The sequence below is a fragment of the Pygocentrus nattereri genome, chromosome 1 (genome assembly GCF_015220715.1).
Source record: "Pygocentrus nattereri isolate fPygNat1 chromosome 1, fPygNat1.pri, whole genome shotgun sequence".
Classification (NCBI taxonomy): domain Eukaryota; kingdom Metazoa; phylum Chordata; class Actinopteri; order Characiformes; family Serrasalmidae; genus Pygocentrus; species Pygocentrus nattereri.
Window position 1 is genome coordinate 38,393,476 of NC_051211.1, and position 20,041 is coordinate 38,413,516.

The 20,041-nt window shown below is 37.5% G+C and overlaps 1 protein-coding gene across 3 annotated transcripts in view; it reads right to left on the minus strand.

Moving 5' to 3' along the window:
• Positions 1–813: 813 nt before the first annotated feature.
• LOC108425345 (potassium voltage-gated channel subfamily A member 5) overlaps positions 814–20,041 on the minus strand; it is a 63,833-nt gene continuing 44,605 nt past the window's right edge. The window contains exons 2-3 of one of the 3 annotated variants that reach the window (XM_037541314.1): positions 3,448–3,684; positions 814–3,240 (exon numbers count right to left, since the gene is read on the minus strand). The gene's annotated coding sequence lies outside the window, so the exon portion shown is untranslated. Of the gene's footprint in view, positions 3,685–7,379; positions 8,047–20,041 lie in introns of those variants that run through there. The other 2 variants (XM_017693928.2, XM_037541320.1) reach the window with 2 other exon arrangements.

Below are 20,041 nucleotides of genomic sequence, written 5' to 3' on the forward strand. Positions count from 1 at the left end.
CATTGTCAGGCGACATCTGACTAGACATTTTTATGAGTTCCATGAAAGAAGCAGCCACAAAATGCAGCACCAGAAACACAGATGAAAATCTTCAGAGGAATGGTGGCAGGAGCACAAGTGAAGACTCAAGATAATCAAGGAACTGAAAGCGTTATGCATGGAGAAGTAGTCCAAGATCTCCCAACACATGTTCTGTAACTTTAATAAGCCTTACTATAAGCAGCTCAGTGCTGTTATTCTCAGGAGGGGAGGCATCACCAAATGTAATAATATCTTATAATAATAATGGGGTCCCATCAACTTGATGTGGGGTTTTGGCCGTTTTCTTGATTTTTGCATAACTTTTGCCCTTAAAGGCCCTTGCATAAAACACAATGCCCATATGTTTCATATCAAAATCTTTGTCACTACTTTCCAAAACCGCTGCAGCAAGTTCAACAGCTGTAAACATGTCATTTGTCATAGCATGTCATTTCTTGTTTGTGCAATGTTGACTGAAGGAAGAATGAAGGCTTTCCAGTGTGGTGGGTGAGTTCTTAGTGATTTCCTGAGTGTCCATTAGTCAGTTTCAAACAAAATGTAGATGGACACATGAATCCACCAAATACACATGATGTGAGGCAGATTATGTGTATCTCAACCCCTCTTCATAGCCTCATCACTCCAGATATGAGTCATGTATGATCTCAAGATCAGATGGAATTGAAAGGGCAGACTCTACAGATTCAGGAAGTGTTTGAACTGTATTTCTGTACTGTATTATCACAAAGATAGATAAACATTTACAGAAGCATTGAATTTGACATGCAGACGAGTTTGTGGACCCCAGAGGGTTAAAACATATTTGGCATATTGTTAATGTCTCCACATAATCCGTATTTCATATTGTCTCATTAGGTACTAAATTATATCACCAACAGACAATTTTAATGACACACTATCCTTTATTTTCCTTTATTCACTCGCATAATTTCTCAACATATTAACAATTTAACAAATAGATTTATTCTTAAAAACACATCATAACATTTAAAGGGATGAGGTTTAAACATGTAAAACACCTAAACAAGTCACATAAGAAACATCAGCAATTTGGCTTTATACCAATTTGGCAGCATTGTTTTTTTTTCTCTTTTTTTTAGGGTGTAGTGGGGAAGGGGTTAATAAAGGTACTTGTATAGGAGCAGCTCCACACACAACTCACACACACACCTCATTCAGTATCAGTTTAGGAATGAAGAAATGAAGAAACCCAGTGACTAAGCTGTAGTCGTCTTCTTTAAAAACTATATAGGATGTGCATCTATACAGAGTCCAATGGTTGTGGCATATTTAATTCAAAAAGCCCTGTGAGATTTATTGTTCCTCTCTTTTAATCTGTGTAGGTTCACAGAAGAGGAATGAAGAATAACTAAAGAACACTTGATCGGTGAGTATAATGAAGATAACACAATGAAGAAGTGTAGTTTATTTTAACAAATGACAGGAGTTTATGCACTTAATAGCCATCTTAATAGCCATCTCAATCGCCGCTTTATAAGGTCAATCTACCTAATAGGTCCACCATATACAGAACTGTACAAAAGTCAGAGACCACCCTTAAATTATTTACAGCTATTAAGCACAAGTTATTCATTTTTTAGGAGAGACCAGATGCAATTCACTTGCATAAAATCAAAGGAAAAGAAGTGAAAGGCAGGAGTTTCCAAAGCTGGAGTAAACGTGTTAAGAAAATGGGGCAACTGTGCAACACTTTGTAGACCACCAAAACTGTCACCATCAGTTCACCCCTTAAAATATCAGGCTTATTACATACTAAGGCTTATTATTCTGTAACTACAGGGACTTCAGTGCAAACTAGGGGAGCAATTCTTAGGTTGTAGAAATGTGTAGTAAAACTTTAGGACTGCTGGTGGGCCCTGTTTGAAGGGATACAGTAAAGCTTTTATCTTTGTGAGACAGGAAAAAATCAGGTTCCACTCTTGCTTCAGAACTGAAAAATCCACAGGTGATTCTGTCCATCCTTCCACCATGAGAAGACAACTCAACACTATGAGTCTGAAAGGATGTATAGCTGTCAAGTAGCCATTACTGACAAAAGGACACGCAATAGGAAAGACAAAAAAAATTGCAAAACAAACAAGCTGCTGGTGATCTCAAGACAATTGACTGACCACACCTGAACATCACCAAATGTGTTTGGCATCACTTGGATCATGAGATGCAGAAAATACAACCAACTTCTAAGACTGAACTTTGGAAATGTGGAAAAACATCCCTGAAGATTTCTCTGAAAAACTGAGAGCAAGTCATCGGAAAACAAAGGAAGCTTTAAAGTGTGGACACGTGATATTGTGTTTAGTTATTCAGATTTATTGCGAAATATACATTTTCTGCTTTACTGAAGCTGAAAAATAACCAACTTGTACGCAACGGCCATTCTGAATGAAAATTAAACAAATGAAGGGTGGATTCTAACTTTTGCACAGTACTGTATCTCTAGGCATTAGGCTGGATTTCAGTGTTTCTTTCAATAACAGTTTCCTACATTTCCTGTATTTATCTCGATTGTCCTTCATATAATCTTCCAGAACATTATATATTTTGTAATTAATATCTTCAGCTTAAATGCATTTATGAAGATACTGGGTAATTGAAGAATGTCCTGCGGAAAATTCTGGGAGAGTTTTTTTTTTCCTTCAGGAATAAGGCTGGGTGACTTCAGCACAAACAGTACAAGGATAGCAGCTTAAAGGAGAGGTTTCACGTATTCACAATCGCAGGTGAAGAGGTCAGGTCAAAATGTAACCAACAGTCTGTTCATAAACCTCCATGCTGTCACGCATACAAACACATACACACATATACACACACAATAATGCCATGATATGCAGGAGATTGATTCAAAAATAACATTAGCTGAGAAGAATCTATAGGCCACGCATAGACAGAGAATTGCTAACTTTAGTATCTTATAGAGACCTGATATAGCTGTCCAAAGCATTAGCCTGCATGTTCTCCTTCCATATGTTGACTGAAGTGGAAGTTTGGTGGGACACCAGTCTCAGTCCAGTTCATCACTGAGGTGTACCAGGCAAGCTTAAATCACTCTTTGTGGTAGAAGCGATATGCTATGGCTTTTGCCCTGATTAAGAAATTAGGCCTTTTTTCTCTTCTAAAGTGTCTTATCTCCAAACTGTGCTTGGGGTTCCTTCGTCACTCGATGGGAGGGAAACTTCACTTTAGAAAAATAGAAATTAGGAAAACGGCATTACAAAAATAAAGTGACTGAGCACAGTCATCCATAATCTACTTCCACATGACAACTTCACACTAATATTGACTGATATTGCACAGAGAGGGGTCTCCTCTGATATGATGTCAATCATCGTACATTGACTAGAGTTCAACACAGAAAACAGGACTTAGAAGTAGGAGGAACGACACCTTAGATGCTCCTCGTCCAGTTTTAGCAGAAAAGCAGGAGAACTGGAGTCATCAGCAGTATCCGTCACTATACTGTGGGCAGTGTATGTGTTCTGTACACTTTGTGAATGTCTTAAAACCAGGAGGTCCTAGAGGGCTTGATCGAAGGCACAGGTGTCTAAATGAATGATAAATGGGTCTGAAAAGTCTGCTGTCATGACGGCCAAGCATTTCTCACTGCTTTACTTCTCATGGGATCTGTTAGAGAGAGAGAGAGAGAGAGAGAGAGATGAGAAATGAGAATTGAAAAACCTCTAAATCACGTCACATTAATCTCAGCAAGTATTTGTGGACAAATATAAAAAGTGATTAATCCGTGCCTTTCAGGACTATGGGGCCATAAACTGAGCATAGCATTCGGTTCAAAGTATGTGGTGTAAGTTTGAACTGAAAACAAAAAAATGCATTTACTTGATAATAAAACATTACTTTTAATAAAAAAAATAGGTTGATAATGCTTAACCTTACTACCTACTGTATACAATAGAATAGAATAGAACAGAATAGAATAGAATAATAATAACTTTGCTATAACAATCAAATTTCCACTCATTAATTAATTGATTAATTAAATTATTGGAGTAAACAGTGTTAGAAAAAAAACACATAAAAATGTGCTTGTAATTATGTTGAGTTTTTAGTAGAAGTTTTCTAGCCTACACTTGCGTATCATAACTGGAGACTGGACATAATTGGAGGCTCTTTCTTTGGAAAGCTTGACTCATTGCAAAAAAACTGATCCATTCGTAAGTAAACACGTCTTAATTCTTGTCAATATATCTGATATTTTATTGAAGGGCTACATTCATAACAACTGATACAAATCTGTATAGACATTCATAAAGATGCATTCCTACAAGTGCCGGTTGTCACATCACTTACTGAGGTAAAATCACATTAGAACTGTCAAAGGCATCCTTTATGACAACTGATGCTTGTTGAAATAATCCTTTATAAATGTTGGTGTAGATTTATGTCAGTTGTCATGAAAGGCATATGTAGGTGTCATACAGGCTTAAAGTGTTGAAGTGTTAATGAATGTTCCAATTATTCAAGCTGTTTCTTGATATATTTTACTTAAGTCACTTTATCGAGTGAAACTGGTTCATTGTATTCATAGATAATTTTGCTTGGTTAAAGGCAAATTAGCTCCATACAGACTAAGAATTTCACTAGATATAATTCTTCAAAACAAACAAAAAGAGTCTAGAAATAATATTAATGCAAGGTATATTTTATATATTTACTAGATTTAAAATGATTTCACTTGGCACAATATAATTTTTGCAGTGCAGGACATGAAAGTGAGATTCAGATTTGACCGTTACACTTTCCCCCTTACCGTACCCCTAAACACACAGAGTTTCTGAACTTTCCTTCGTTAGGTTTGATGTGAAGATGTGAGGCTAATCTAGCAAATATCAGAAGCTTATGTCCATCATTTTATTATAATGGAAACTGCCCATATCATCACACACTTGCCTCCTACTTGTAGCTGGTTAAGTAGTCTCAAACAGACTTGCTTATGCGGTTTCTGACATTGTATGATATATTGTGTTCATTTATGAAAATGGACAAAAGCATGTGGCAGAGCTAAAAACAACAGGAGCAGTCTGTAGTTGAAGCCTAAATTGTATCCATCATTTTGTCCATTTTTACAGTGGCAGTATTTCATATGGTGTCAGAAAAAGTCTAATCTGAGATGCTGACAGGCTTTGAGATTCCACAATGCTAACCTAGTGGCTATTAAATTCATTTTTTCCCCTAAACAGAAAGGAATATTCTTAATATGCTGTGTAAAAACACTCACTCTCAGCCCAACAGTCTGATGTTCTTTCAGTCAGGTGCAAGTCCTGGCCTACATTTTTATTGCTAAATGACTGTAACAATGATATGATAGACATTCTCTCTTAGGCTATGATCACAGTGTTTGGATTTGTAGTAGGCTGCAGAGCAGACAATTAAAGTGCACAGCTATTGGTCTAACATTTTTGTTGTGATGGCATCACCAGGCTGTGTGCTTGCCCTCCACTAAAAGCCCACTCACACATCCATCCACCCAACACCCCTCCAACACACTTCCACCCTTGGCATCTTCCTCGAAGTTAATCTGGTCGGCCGTGACAGATGGTGGGGGGGGACTAGCGACTGTAGGTTTGGCCCAGGCCAGCCCACCGCGGTTCCTGCTGTAGTTATGAATGATTGCATGGTCTTAGGCATTAAGTTGGATCAGTGTAATCCTGCTCAGCATATGCAAACGGCTCGCCAGGCCAAATCCAAGCAGGACAACCACTAGCAGACCCCTGGTGCTTCCATTTCTCAACCCTTTTCCGCCTGCAGTCTTAAAAACAAAAGTACCGGAGAAGGTTCTTTGGAGTGACGCCTTATAAGAACCACTTTTGGTTCTCTGGAAAGAAGCTTTCAGATGAGGTCTTTAAAGAACTATCCACTTAAATGTTCTTTAAGGAAAACAAAACAGGTTCTTCTGTGATATTGTTCCAAATAATCTTTTCTGGTGCCCTTATTCTTCAGCACGTATATCTGCAATTCCAAAAGTAAAACAAACATAACCAAAACAAACTGCTTTTTCTGTATGAAGGTGTCTTCTTTACTGACAAAATGCCTTATTTGTCAGATTCATTGTCTCAGTTTTTTTCCTACTGACTTTAGTGAGGTCATTTTTATTCATGGAAAAGAAAATGACCTTCACATTCTTTGCTTTGGAGCTTGAAAAACGCTCAGCCAGCTTAATCATTGTCTCCATACAGATATAAAGAATCAGCAATGATAACATTGCTGTGGTTAACTGTGTTTATGGCCTTCTGTTTATTATATTTATGAGCTTTGACATGTTTTCTCTTCCTTGTGGTTGAGAAAATGACCTACAGATTGAACTTCCTTGCTTTCAAAAACCTCACAACAAACCTAACAATTCTCCCTATACAAATACAGAAAATGAAACTTTGCTTTGGTTAATTGTAGGGGGTGTTTTGTTTGACAAGCTGCCATGCACCTCACTCCCAATCTTTCTCTTTTTTGTGAAAGCTGGCACATCAGCTGGCCCTGAAGCTTCTCCACTGTTTCTGTAAGCCTGTGTGAGTCTGGGCCTCCATCACTGCAGCCCTGAGTGCACCATTAGATCCGTGAGTGTCTCTCCGTCTCCCTCCATCTTCCCTTTATTCCTGCTCTCTCAGGTCACTGAGCCTGGAGAAAACACTGCTAACTCCCATGCTGTTGCGTAATACATCCTGTCTTCCTCTCTTTTATCTCCCAGTCCAGCACACAAAGAGGACGCTTTCCCTCGGGGCTGTGACTAGCCAGTACGGATGTTAAGTGCCCTCAGTTGCCAGAGGGAAGGTGGACATGACCCCCAGTGCTGCTCTGCACTAATCCAGGTTCGCTCTCAACCAGAGAGAGAGAGAGAGAGAGAGAGAGAGAGAGAGAGAGAGAGAGAGAGAGAGTGAGAGAGAGAAAGAAGATTAGCAGCAGTAAAGCTACAGGTTAGACTCATGCATAAAATCCTCCACAAGTCTGATGATGCTTGATCAACAATCAAAGAAACTTATTCAAGAATCCATTCACAGGAAATGTTACACATTAGGCTAAATTCTAGATTTAACTGATATTACTGTATCACCAAACTAGTACACTGAAAATAAAATAAGCATTGACTGGTATTAAGGTCAACCTAAAATGAAAATGGACCTTTTTTCCCTACCTTGGTCATATTAAGCACAGTTCATCTTATTGTATAATTTAAAAGACTACTTTTTCTTGTTTTCCATAATATTCCAGTAACATTGAGTGACTTTTGCCCACCTCTAAAACATATTTTGGGTTTTGATTACATCACTGTGCACCAGAGGGAGTGGAAAAATAATATTAACCCATAATATCACTCTGAAGTTGGAATGGTATAGAAGAAAAATAAATTATGATTTCACAACTCAAATTGACACTAAAGGGAATGGTTTAGTCAAAAATCTGAATGTAGTCAATCAGCCAAAACATATTTAGATAAACATAACAGCCCCATTGCCTTCAGGTTTCCAAAGCATCCCCTAGTCCTCACTATTCTACACGCTGCATTTTTACCTTTGGCAAATGTAGTGCAAGTGTAGTGATGCACAGCTCTGACTCCCAGCTCCTGCCACTGGAGTCAATGGAGTTAAATCCTCGACTCCACTTAAATTTAGCAGCACCAGAGCCATGAATATAAGGATGTAGAAGAAATGAAAGCTTCCTGAAAGCTGTCTGCCTATGCTTTAGACCTGTCACAGATCACTGTGACATGAACCAGTGATAAACAAATATAGCCAATGTCGAAATGAAGCTTAAAGAACAACCCTGCAAAATGAAGACAGTCCCATAACGAAGAGCAACTAGAGTGGTCTAGACCACAACATTAACCAGAACAAAATAATAACATTATTTACCAGTTGATCACATTTAAAGATAAAGTTTTGGATATTTTGTGATCAGAGTTTATAGTGGTGTTTACCTATGGAACAGACAGAAGGGCTCAGTTTGGCTATGAGGAAGTGCTCTTGCTTGCCAAGCCTGAAAGTGAAATGAAGTAATATAACGCAAACCCAAGCTGGAGTAATTGGTAAGTAATTCACATCAGGAATACATTTTAACTACCTCAAGCCAATCACCACGTTATTTCTGAAACAGTAGAGTCGAAAGGGTCAAAGAGTCGACCGAGTCAAAGAGCTGACTTCAAGCATTTCTACATTCATTTACCAAAAGTCGACACTGACTCCTAAGCACCACAGTGCTTAATATAGATGTACAGAGTCATTTGGGATTCAACCACATCCAGAGTCAACAAATAGTGGACTATTTGGCTGTAGAGGCTGCAGTTTCAAAAATTACATAGCACACTATGCCGTTTGAGATTCCACCTGGATTTCACGCTGCCTCTGACTGAAACACAAACATTTAAAGCATGTAAGCCACTGAAGTGACATTCTTTTGATATTTTTTATTGCAGTTTTACCGTGAATCTTGTAAGCGCTTTCATTCAAACCTGTGACATTAATGGTGATGTTGTTTATGCTGTCAACCCCCAGTTTAAACAAAACTTCTTACTTCATCAGTACACTCGGTGGTCCAAACGAGTAACATTACAGTCAAAGATTATTCTAATAATAGCGTGAGGATTTTTTTGTAGTGTGACGCAGTAATACAGCTGTTGTGCATTTTACAGAGGCTTCAAATGTGGCTCAGCTAATCAGATTTTAGGACGGGAACCATTTAATAAAAGAAATCGCCTGACTCAGTAATGTTACGTTTTTGAATTTAACACAAAAAGACCTTTTTTTTTTTGCTTTATCATCTACGCTCTTAGTTTGGGAAGCAAAAGAGGGATGCGCTAGTGAGTATGTGAACACATCTAATCTTACTCTGACTGGCTTAAAGTACATCCCCAATACATAGTACTTGATACTCTATATGACTATAACACATAGTATTGACCTATTTGCTACCATGGATTCTGGGGGTGCATCAATATAAGAACTGGGGATGATTTTCATGCACATGTCTACTGATGTTAATAGCAATACATAACATTTTTAAAATTAAAAATTTTATAGGCAGTAAAAAATTTTATAGGCAGCACAGCATCACCTAAACATTTCACAGTTCTGGAGTATATTGAATTGGATACTGGATTAAATTTTTAAATATTGATCTGATACAGTTTGCTGACACAGATATGATTTTGATCTTCATTCATTCCTAGTGGACAAGATATGACATACAGATGAGCTGATACAATTTTTTCTTGTCTAATACAATGCCAATATTGAGACCTTGAAAAGGTTTGAGTATTTCTATTGGTCCATTCTTCACAAAAATTTGACGTCATGTTTAAAAGATGTAGAAAAATAATACACTGTATGTGTTTTGAATGTGTATCTGTATGTGTCATGAATGTGTTTTTGTCTACTAAACTAAGTATAATAAAATATTCGAAAGACTATGAATAATGTATTATTATTTTTTGAGTCTGTTTTGTTTTATTTGCCCTTTTTTAGAAACTCAGATTACTCAGTTAATCGTCAAAATAATCGACGGATTACTTGATATATATACTAACAATCAATATTGCCATCCCTAGAAACATTTGATGCTCAGACAGACACTCCCCATTGTGAATGTGAGAATGTTGTGTAGAGGTCGTGTCCATCACGCAGCCTTCATTCACTCAGAGGATGAAGAGAGCAGACTAGCGAGTGAATGCATCTTTGTGATTACACGAGTGCCATGGGTGATCTAGGGATAATCATTGATTATGCAACACACAGAGGAAATCCTATTCCTATTGTAGCAGGTCAGAAGTCACCAACAGGAGAAGAGCAAACATCATTGTTTCACCCATGCACATCCATGACATGTTCAGGGGTCAGTGATTGGAATGAGATGGAGAAGGATATACTGTGGATGACACAGGTTTTAGGTGCAGTACATTATTATGGAACATTATTATGTTTTATATCGTCACTGTCAAAAAAAGTTGATTCTTCAAGGGCCCTCTAGTAAAGGCAAAGGTTCTTTTTAGAACCTTCTATATAGAACCTTCTATATAGAACAATTTCTCAATGTATCATAACATATTTGCAATCTTCAAGTAAAGTGACAGAATTTACATACTCATCATTAGGTTATTATTGATAGACATGAAATTATGACTTGTAAGTCGTATTTGTGATATATAAGTAAAGTGCATGTAAGGAAAGTTTATTTATGCGATTGTTGTTCATAATGGATTATGCAAGCTGGGACTGAGTTTCTGTGGCAATGACAGTATAATGTATTATGAAGGCTATTTACAATGCATGATGTTGACAATTCATAATGCATAACAAACACAGTTATAATGTGCTAAATATTTATAAATATTATAGGCACTTTCAGAATGCCTTGTTATGAATGTGTTTATAGGTTCTTACAAACATAGTACTCATAAAAATTGTTACCGAATACTCTGTTAAGATGCAGTCATCAGATTCTTTCATTTGGGAAAGAGAACTGAAGCACAACTGAGGTTACAAAAAGTTCTTTTGCACATTGCATGCAATAACACATTTCCTCCAGAGAGGTCTTCAAATCCCCAAAACTTACATAGTGTATCTTTTGGACTGGATTTTCCCAGCAAATGGTTCATTCAAAACCAGACTTCTGAGACTTTAACACATCATAAAGTGTACAATAAACAACCAGTGAATGAACTGTATTTCCAAACAATTTCATTTTATTTCATAGTTATAGTCAAAAAGGCAAAAATTGTTGAGTTTGTACTCAGATTTGGACATTTGAATGCACTGATTATCAACTGAATTTGTCTAGATTTGAATGATTGATGATTAGTGGAATAATTAAGATGATGATTAGACTGTGATTGCTAATTTTAGCTATTTCCACTAGATGGCCTTAGACCTCCATTTAAATGCAATCATTTCTCAAGTGATCTATTCTGTGCTCTCATCTTTTGCTGTTTCCAGTGTGTGGCAGGGAGCACTTTTACAGTGTTGGGTACAGCTGCGTATGTAAAGACAGTGTGGTGTATGAGCTGGGCTGTAGTTAAGGAGTCCTCCATTCACTCATTCTGTGTTTTTGTAAGTGATCGAGCTACATTAGGAATGGCAAAGTTAGCGAATGCGGTGTGGATTCATGTGCCAGGCTCGTCACACACCACCGCCTCCATCTCACGGACAGCAGATGAGCTGTGTAATCTAGGCCTATATTAAGATTGAAATGCCTACGTTCGCCTGCTCCGTCCCATCAACTTATTCCCTCAGGACTATTTGCAGCATTAATGTAATGTCCATTTAATGACGCAAAGCAGATTAACAGCAGATTTATGTGACATATCCAATGCTATGGCAGAATTCACGTAGGAAATGCAGTAAAATCAGTATTTTAATGACACAAGACTATATGCGAAACATCTGAATTTCATGTGACAGACGTTTTAACTGAGGAAAGTGGGAAAATGACAGTTTTAGCATCTGTTCCCATCTGCTGTGTAAAATAGTGATATGATATTTAACTGTACACAATGCCAACACTTTTAGTGAAAGGGGTTCTGCAGAACCAAAATAAAGTCCTAAAACAGGTTCTCCATCACAGGGAAGAACCATTTCAATTTAAGATGTATCACACATGTCACTTGTAGATGATTCTGTGTATTGTGTTTGTTTAACCATTTTCAAACCTCTCCTCGATCCCAGTATTTTATTTAGATAAAAAGCAGCTCCTGGTTTGACCAATCAGTGCTTCATTAAATTGTGCTCATGATGTCATTGATGATATTAACACGTCTCTGTGGCGGCTGTAAAGGTGTCAAGGAAAAATATGGACCCAAGAAATTCTTGTTACTTTTTTTTTAAACATTTATTTGAATTATTAATATGACTTTATTCTAATGTATATTGAGATAAACTCACTGCTGAGGTAAATTGTTTAAAAATTTGCTTAGATGCCTAAAACTCACACAGTACTATATATATATATATATATATATATATATATATATATATATATATATATATATATAGCAACACTGATTGACAATCAATTTCACATGCTGTTGTGCAAATGGAATAGACAACAGGTGGAAATTACTGGCAATTAGCAAGACACACTCAATAAAGGGGTGGTTCTGCAGGTGGGGATCACAGACCACTTCTCAGTACCTTTCTGCTTTCTGGCTGATGTTTTGGCCACTTTTGAATGTTGGTGGTGCTTTCACACTCGTGGTAGCATGAGACGGATTCTACAACCCACACAAGTGGCTCAGGTAGTGCAGCTCATCCAGGATGGCACATCAATGCGAGCTGTGGCAAGAAGGTTTGCTGTGTCTGTCAGCGTAGTGTCCAGAGGGTGAAGGCGCTACCAGGAGACAGGCCAGTACACCAGGAGACGTGGAGGAGGCCGTAGGAGGGCAACAATCCAGCAGCTGGACCGCTACCTCCGCCTTTGTGCAAGAAGGTACTTAATGTTCAAATGGATAAACTTTATAGTTTTTTGCAAATATTCACTCATTTTGGGAAGTTGGGACAGGGGCAACAAAAGACTGGGAAAGTTGAGGAATGCTCAAAAAAACACCTGTTTGGAACATTCCACAGGTGAACAGGTTAATTGGAAACAGGTGAGTGTCATGATTGGGTATAAAGGGAGCAATCCTGAAAGGCTCAGTCGTTCACAAGCAAGGACCACCACTTTGTGAACAACTGCGTGAGTAAATCGTCCAACAGTTTAAGAACAATGTTTCTCAACGTGCAGTTGCAAGGAATTTAGGGATTTCATCATCTACAGTCCATAATATCATCAAAAGATTCACGGAATCTGGAGAAATCTCTGCAAGTAAGCAGCAAGGCAGAAAACCAACATTGAATGCCTGTCATCCTGTAATGGATATTACCACATGGGCTCAGGAACACTTCAGAAAACCACTGTCAGTGAACACAGTTCGTCGCTCCATCTACAAGTGCAAGTTAAAACTCTGCCATGCAAAGCAAAAGCCATATATCAACAACACCCAGAAACGAATCTGAGATGGACTGACGCAAAGTGGAAAAGTGTCCTGTGGTCTGATGAATCCACATTTCAAATTGTTTTTGGAAATCACGGACGTTGTGTCGTCCAAAGAGGAAAAGGACTGTCCTGATTGTTATCAGTGCAAAGTTCAAAATCCAGCATCTCTGATGGTGTGGGGGTGTGTTAGTGCCCATGGCATGGGTAACTTGCACATCTGTGAAGGCCCCATTAATGCTGAAAGGTACATACAGGTTTTGGAGCAACATATGCTGCCATCCAAGCAACGTCTTTTTCAGAGACGTCCTGCTTATTTCAGCAAGACATTGCCAAGCCACATTCTGCACATGATACAACAGCGTGGCTTCGTAGTTAAAGAGTACAGGTACTAGACTGGCCTGCCTGCAGTCCAGACCTGTCTCCCATTGAAAATGTGTGGAGCATTATGAAGCGCAAAATACGGCAACGGAGACCCCGGACTGTTGAGCAACTGAAGTTGATGAATTCCACCTACAAAGCTTCAACAATTAGTGTCCTCAGTTCCCAAACGCTTATTAAGTGTTGTTAAAAGGAAAGGTGATGTAACTCAGTGGTAAACATGCCCCTGTCCCAACTTCTTTGGAACGTGTCGCAGGCATCAAATTCAAAATGAGTGAATATTTGCAAAAAACAAAAAAGTTTATCTGTTTGAACATTAAATATCTTGTCTTTGTAGTGTATTCAATTGAATATATGTTGAAAAGGATTTGCAAATCATTGTATTCTGTTTTTATTTATGTTTTACACAACGTCCCAACTTCATTGGAATTGGGGTTGTAGAATAACTCAAGTAGCTGCCAAGTTAGCAAACAAACTAGCATAAGATTAGCCATATCCTTTCCTGTGACTTTTTGCAGCAATGTTAACTACCTTTATCAGTTAGGTTGCTCTACAATTTCCCAGAAATGTTAACGCTTTGCCCATAAACTAGGCTTGAAAGATATCTGAGTGTATGAAAGCCATTTGACTAAGTTAGCTAATGTTAACTAACAGTAGCTAGTTAGCCTCACTGATAAACATTGATTATTTCCTGTAAAAGAAGAAGAATGTTTTATAAAACATGCTAAAATAAAAAAAATGAAGAATAATTTACCCTTGTTCATGTTTTTGTTACTCAGTGGTTCTGCTGGATCTACCACATTACTGTTTTTAAATCAATACAGCCATAACAAAAATACCAGATTTTTAAAATAACACACACACACACACACACACACACACACACACACACACACACACACACACACACACACACACACACACACACACACACACACACACATCAACAGCAGGCCGTGTATAAGGAAAACCCCAACACCACATGTAATATACATGTGATGAACAGTGAAGACATTGAAAATGTGTTATTTTACATGTTCTCGACAGAAAATGAGCAAAGGCCAAGGGATCTGAGGTTGAAATAATAATAAATCACTATAACAACAATATTTTTTTTTCTTTTGGTAAACACTGAAAATCGGTCCCACAGACCCGAACGCCACACATTTGCAATGATGGAGGTTTTGCCTCAGGTAGTCTGCTTTTAATGTATCACTGTCTAAAGCATAGGACTGGATGCATTTACCATGTTTTTGTTTTGTTCACCATGATGGTGGTTTGTTTTCAAATGTACTAGTACAGTTTGTCTTGCTGTAATAAAAGTAAACAAGTGGTGACTTTAAGCTTTTAAGCAATTGCCAACTGGGCTTACAGTAGGCAAACTTTTATTGCTCCATGATATCACATTTAACTACTGCCAACACCACAGGCCCCCCAAAAATCAATGATTATTGGCATATTATCAATTATATCTATTTTTGATGTCACTATATCTGTGGCTTGTCAATAATAGCTGATACCTGACAACCTATGTTTTCATTTGGTTCTAGTGAAAGATATGTGCAATTTTTCATGGAAAAATATTTGATTGTCTATGGATGAAACTGAAAAATTACACAATGTTCTATATATCAACGGTGATGTAATTGTTATTTTTAATGAAAAATGTGCTGTAATTTTTTGCCAGTTTTTTTTTTTCAGTGTATGCCATGGCGGGTTTCACTGGAAATGAACTACATGAAGTACTTTTGCTTTGTTTGTTGATATATTCCAAATATAAAATTTTTGTTTAAGATTATTTGTAATGGCTTCAATCATAATAGTCTACTCATATTGATGTAAGATAATCACCAACTGACAAGCATGTACCCATAGACTAAGACACTTACAAGAACCTTACTGTACATGAGCTTCTTAAAAAGACTGAGAAGATCAACTTTTCAGAAGAGAGATGTGGTGACAGTTGGTTGCTAAAAGCCTTCAAAAAGACACAGACTGCCAGGAGAGGTCTTTTTCCACCTTTTGGTGCACTGAGTGTGTGAGCGTGCCCTTGAGAATGTTTCAAGGTTGGTGGAAAGGAATTATGGGATGTGTTTATCGCGTTTCTCAGCGAGAACCATCATGTCCCTCCCTGAAGAACCTCCCAGGGATCATAGCGCTTTGCATTAGAGTATTTATCTGCTTAGCTGACACTCTTAATCCATAGAGACTCATCACTTTTTTCATCCTCTGGCATTTGAGAGTTTTTTTTGTACCCAGTGATATGCAGTTTAAAAAAAAACAACAACTGAGGAATATGGTTTAAGAAGGCTTGAGAAAAAGCCTAGAGGGCATATGAGTTCACATATCCAAAGCATGAGCAGTAATGTCTTCAGACATTTCTGGTGGAGTAAATATTGACATCTGTAACTTGTGCCAAGTAAAGGTGCACTGACAGAAAACTACTGAAACGGAAAAGAACCATCCACATGTCTAATCTGAAGTATCACTCATGAAAATGAGGTGGTTTGTCAAGGCATTAAATAATTCAGTGCCCATTGTTGTTCAAAAGGCTTTGTGAATACTTGGCCCAAACTGTAGCTGCGATCTGTATCATATATGACAGAGTACTGGGTAGTTTGTGACAGCAATCAAACAGATATTTTTCAAAATTCACATGAACGATTGTTTTTATATCATAAAAGTAACTTTGTCATCATAAGTGCTCACTTGCTTCTGTGTATAAACTGAGAATTCATTCATATATTATTATTCACTCTCTAGGTAGCTGTCCATTCCGAAACATAAACAAATCACAGTGAGAACTAGCCACCCTCCACATGGTTTTAACACATGGTAATGTACCTTGGTATTGTTCTTGGCTTGGTATTGTTCATACAATGTAGGTTCTGTAAACAATGCTCATGTTTCTATTTGCAGATAGCTTACATAAAAATGGTGAATTTTGATCTCACACACACACACACACACACACACACACACACACACACACACACACACACACACACACACACACACACACACATTCTAAGCTGCTTATCCTTCTGGGTCATGGGAGTAAATCTTAATTAAATATTTTTCATTTTATTAAGCAAATACCAAACACTCTCTTCTAAAATATGTACTCTTTCAAAAGTGCAGCAATGTAATACCTAATAGATCCCCTTTGGCCCAAATAACAACATTAATACATTTTTTAAGGCTCTTTATTAATGCAGCGAAAAGTCCCTGACTACCCTTAGACCCTGTTAACACCTGGTCACTTCATGTGACTAGTATCTGGATTGTATTAAGATTTTAGCCACACGCATTTACACTTGGTAGTCAAATGCATCTCCTGTCAGACTGAAATCTGATTGCTGTGTGGGATGGAATACGCAAATCCGTTGTTATGCAGCAACCAGTTATCAACTGTTTATTAAGTCATCTACATTTGCATATTAAGCATTTTGTTTCATCTGGTCTCCAACCATGTGTGCTCTCCATTATCTTCCTTACAGACCACGATCATACACCCAGTGATGTACTGTGGAGTACTGAATAGTTTTGGTGGTATTGGGTGGGTTTTGGTTGTCGAACGTGACTTGGAGAGATGTGTTTACACTGCTATAACATTTGGTTCAAAAGCATTTTAGACTACCTCTTGAAGCGGTCTGAGTGATCGGATCACTCAGTTTCAAAGGTGTCTTGGGTGCATTTACACTTGCATTTTAAGTGGCTTGGACTCATCCAGACAGAATTATGTTACTCAAGATGCATGAGGTGACCAGGTGTAAATGGGATCTTATTTTCCACCAGTAACAATATTCAACCTGCACCTTTATAACTTTGCTAACAACTGCTTTCCTTCCCTCATGACTGTGCAGAGTTGGTTTTGTTGAGTTTGAGCTGCACTACACTGGAATGAGCAGACATTTGTCCTACATAGCACCCTATAAAAATCCCTCCCTGAAAGTCTGTTGCAACATGAAAAATTCCCCAGTGAACTTACCAGCCTTTTTAAAGTGAAAATAATCTGCTTATTTTCTGGAAACTGGTTTTAGCTGCAGTTCCAGAGATTGTCCCAACGTAGTGAATCTTTAGTAACACTTTGCGTAATAATCTTTCCACAACTGTCATAGGAACGGAAATTTTGTGCTTTTAAACTAATATTTTTTTCTTCTATGCAATAAGCCAAGTTACTTGATGCACTATTGCAGTAATTCCTTCTCCTCCTCCATAACATCAATGGGATGCGTTTTGTATGATAACATTACAGTCTCCAGTCACGTGCATTATACACACACCCACTCACATGCACACACACACACACACACACACACACACCCACACCTTTTCTAAGCCGCTTCTCCCTCAGGGTTGTGGGGGGTGGTGGTTTGTGTGGTGCCTGAGCCTATCCCAGCGGTATGTGTGTTTTATTTATATATATATATATATATATATATATATATATAAATTAATTTCTTGCAAATAAAATGTCACAGTGTACACAGTGTGCTCTGTTATCTTAGCTGTTTAAACTATCTACATCAGATCCTCTCAGTCCCAGTCCTGTACATTTATGTTGTCTCTGCTCTAACGCACCTGACTCAGCTCAGGAGGGGATTAGGTAATTACCTGATGAGTTGAGTCAGGTGTGTTAGAGCTGGGGAAACACAATGTGTAGCGCACCAAGTCTCCAACACTGGGACTGAGAGTCACTGATCTACATAAGTATACCAAAGAAGCACTTTGACCTTTTATCTTTAGTTACAGTTAGACTGACAGTGAGTTAGTTATTTTCAAATTTTCATTCTTTAAAATCTTCTAGCATGGATCTGTACTTCTGTTCTGTTTTAGATAACAGCATGTCATACAGTGTCAGAGACCATAAGACTATTTGAGATTATTACATTTTATTTATATATATATATATATATATATATATATATATATATATATATATATATATATATATATATGTATAGTACTTTTTATTCCTTGTTGTACCATGTTGCAGGAGGAAATTCACCCCACTGTGTATGTGTACATAGATGGAATGACAATAAAAGCCTGTAGTTTTATATATATATATATATATATATATATATATATATATATACACACATTGGTTTATTACCAACTCTACTATGCATTGCTTTGTCTGGTATGTGGTATGATGCTACTGTAAACCAGTGCACCACTCTAAATGCCCAATCATGATCCTATAACATAACGAATTTATATGCATATTTATATACAGTAACACAGCAAATACAAGGCATACAATTATTGTATACATACATAGTACATATTACCAAGGCAATTTTTTGTTTTTTCTATATATTCTATATAGATATTATAGTGTATATAATAAGCTATACTTTATAGCATATATACTATGTTGTATAGTATACTATGTAAACACTTTTATACATACTACATGTATACATTTATTAATTTATTAACATAGACAACTAAAGACAGGGAGAAGAGCAATCGAAGCCTGGACAGTTGATGTTAAATGTTTTCTTTACTAGAGTAAGCCTGTGTGTTACATGTTTGTCAGTGAGGGTGAAGTAATAAGGCAGTGAGTGCTGGGAGGTGCCTGCTGGACTAATCCATGTTAATGTTTCCATCAGACTGAGCGCAGGCAGACAGGTCGCAGCTTTAGCCTCTGGCTGCAGAAATCAATCTAGGGCACCCACAATACATGACATGGGATTACTCCATCAGCCTCTAATGCTCACTGCCATTCACATCCAGCCAAGAGCAGCGAGGTAGCAGAGTTATCAAAGCCTCAAGCGTGTGGAAGGATGCCAATCTCAAGATCATACTCAGATCATGTCTCAGCAAGGTGTGCTTTTTGATAAAAGGCAATACAAAAAATAAAAGACTGAATACAAAAAGTAGTGTGTATGATTTGTGTTTATAATGTTAATGTTAATTATTTCCAAACTTCTCCTCAAGTAAGCCAGTCTTATTTGTTGTTATTGTCCAATACTACTTTGCAAAATGTAGTTGATATCTTGTGAACAAGTCTGAAGAACAAAGTTTGGTTCCAGATTTCTACTGGATGCCCCCAGCCATCAGCTGCACAGTTAGTTTAATATAAAGAGGTATTAGCCAAACCAGGTATTGGATGATAACTATGATATGTGCTTTCATCAACAGAGGTCTAGGAAAGGTTAACTGATATACATAAAGTCACTATTTATTGTATTAAAATTATTGGTATATATTGGTACTGTTAGACTGTCTGTGTCTGTCTGTCTGCCCTGTGATGGACTGGCGACCTGTTCAGGGTGTATCCTGCCTTCCGCCCGAAGACTGCTAGGATAGGCTCCAGCACGCCCCCCGAGATCCTGACGGAGAAGCGGCTTAGAAAATGGATGGATGGATGGATGGATGGATATTGTACTGTTACAGTTTTTCTAAGCTAAGAAACACTTACTGACCTGATAAATAACTTTTTAAATTCATTTTTAAGGCACTTTTAAAAATGTTAAAAATACAAAACATAAAAAGGGGGTTGTGATGTTACATATACAGACAAAATCAATAGTATTATCTCATGCAGACAAAATCGATAAGTGTTTGTTACAAAATAGCAGGGGCAGATTTAGTAATTCTAGGGCTTTAGGCAAAAAAA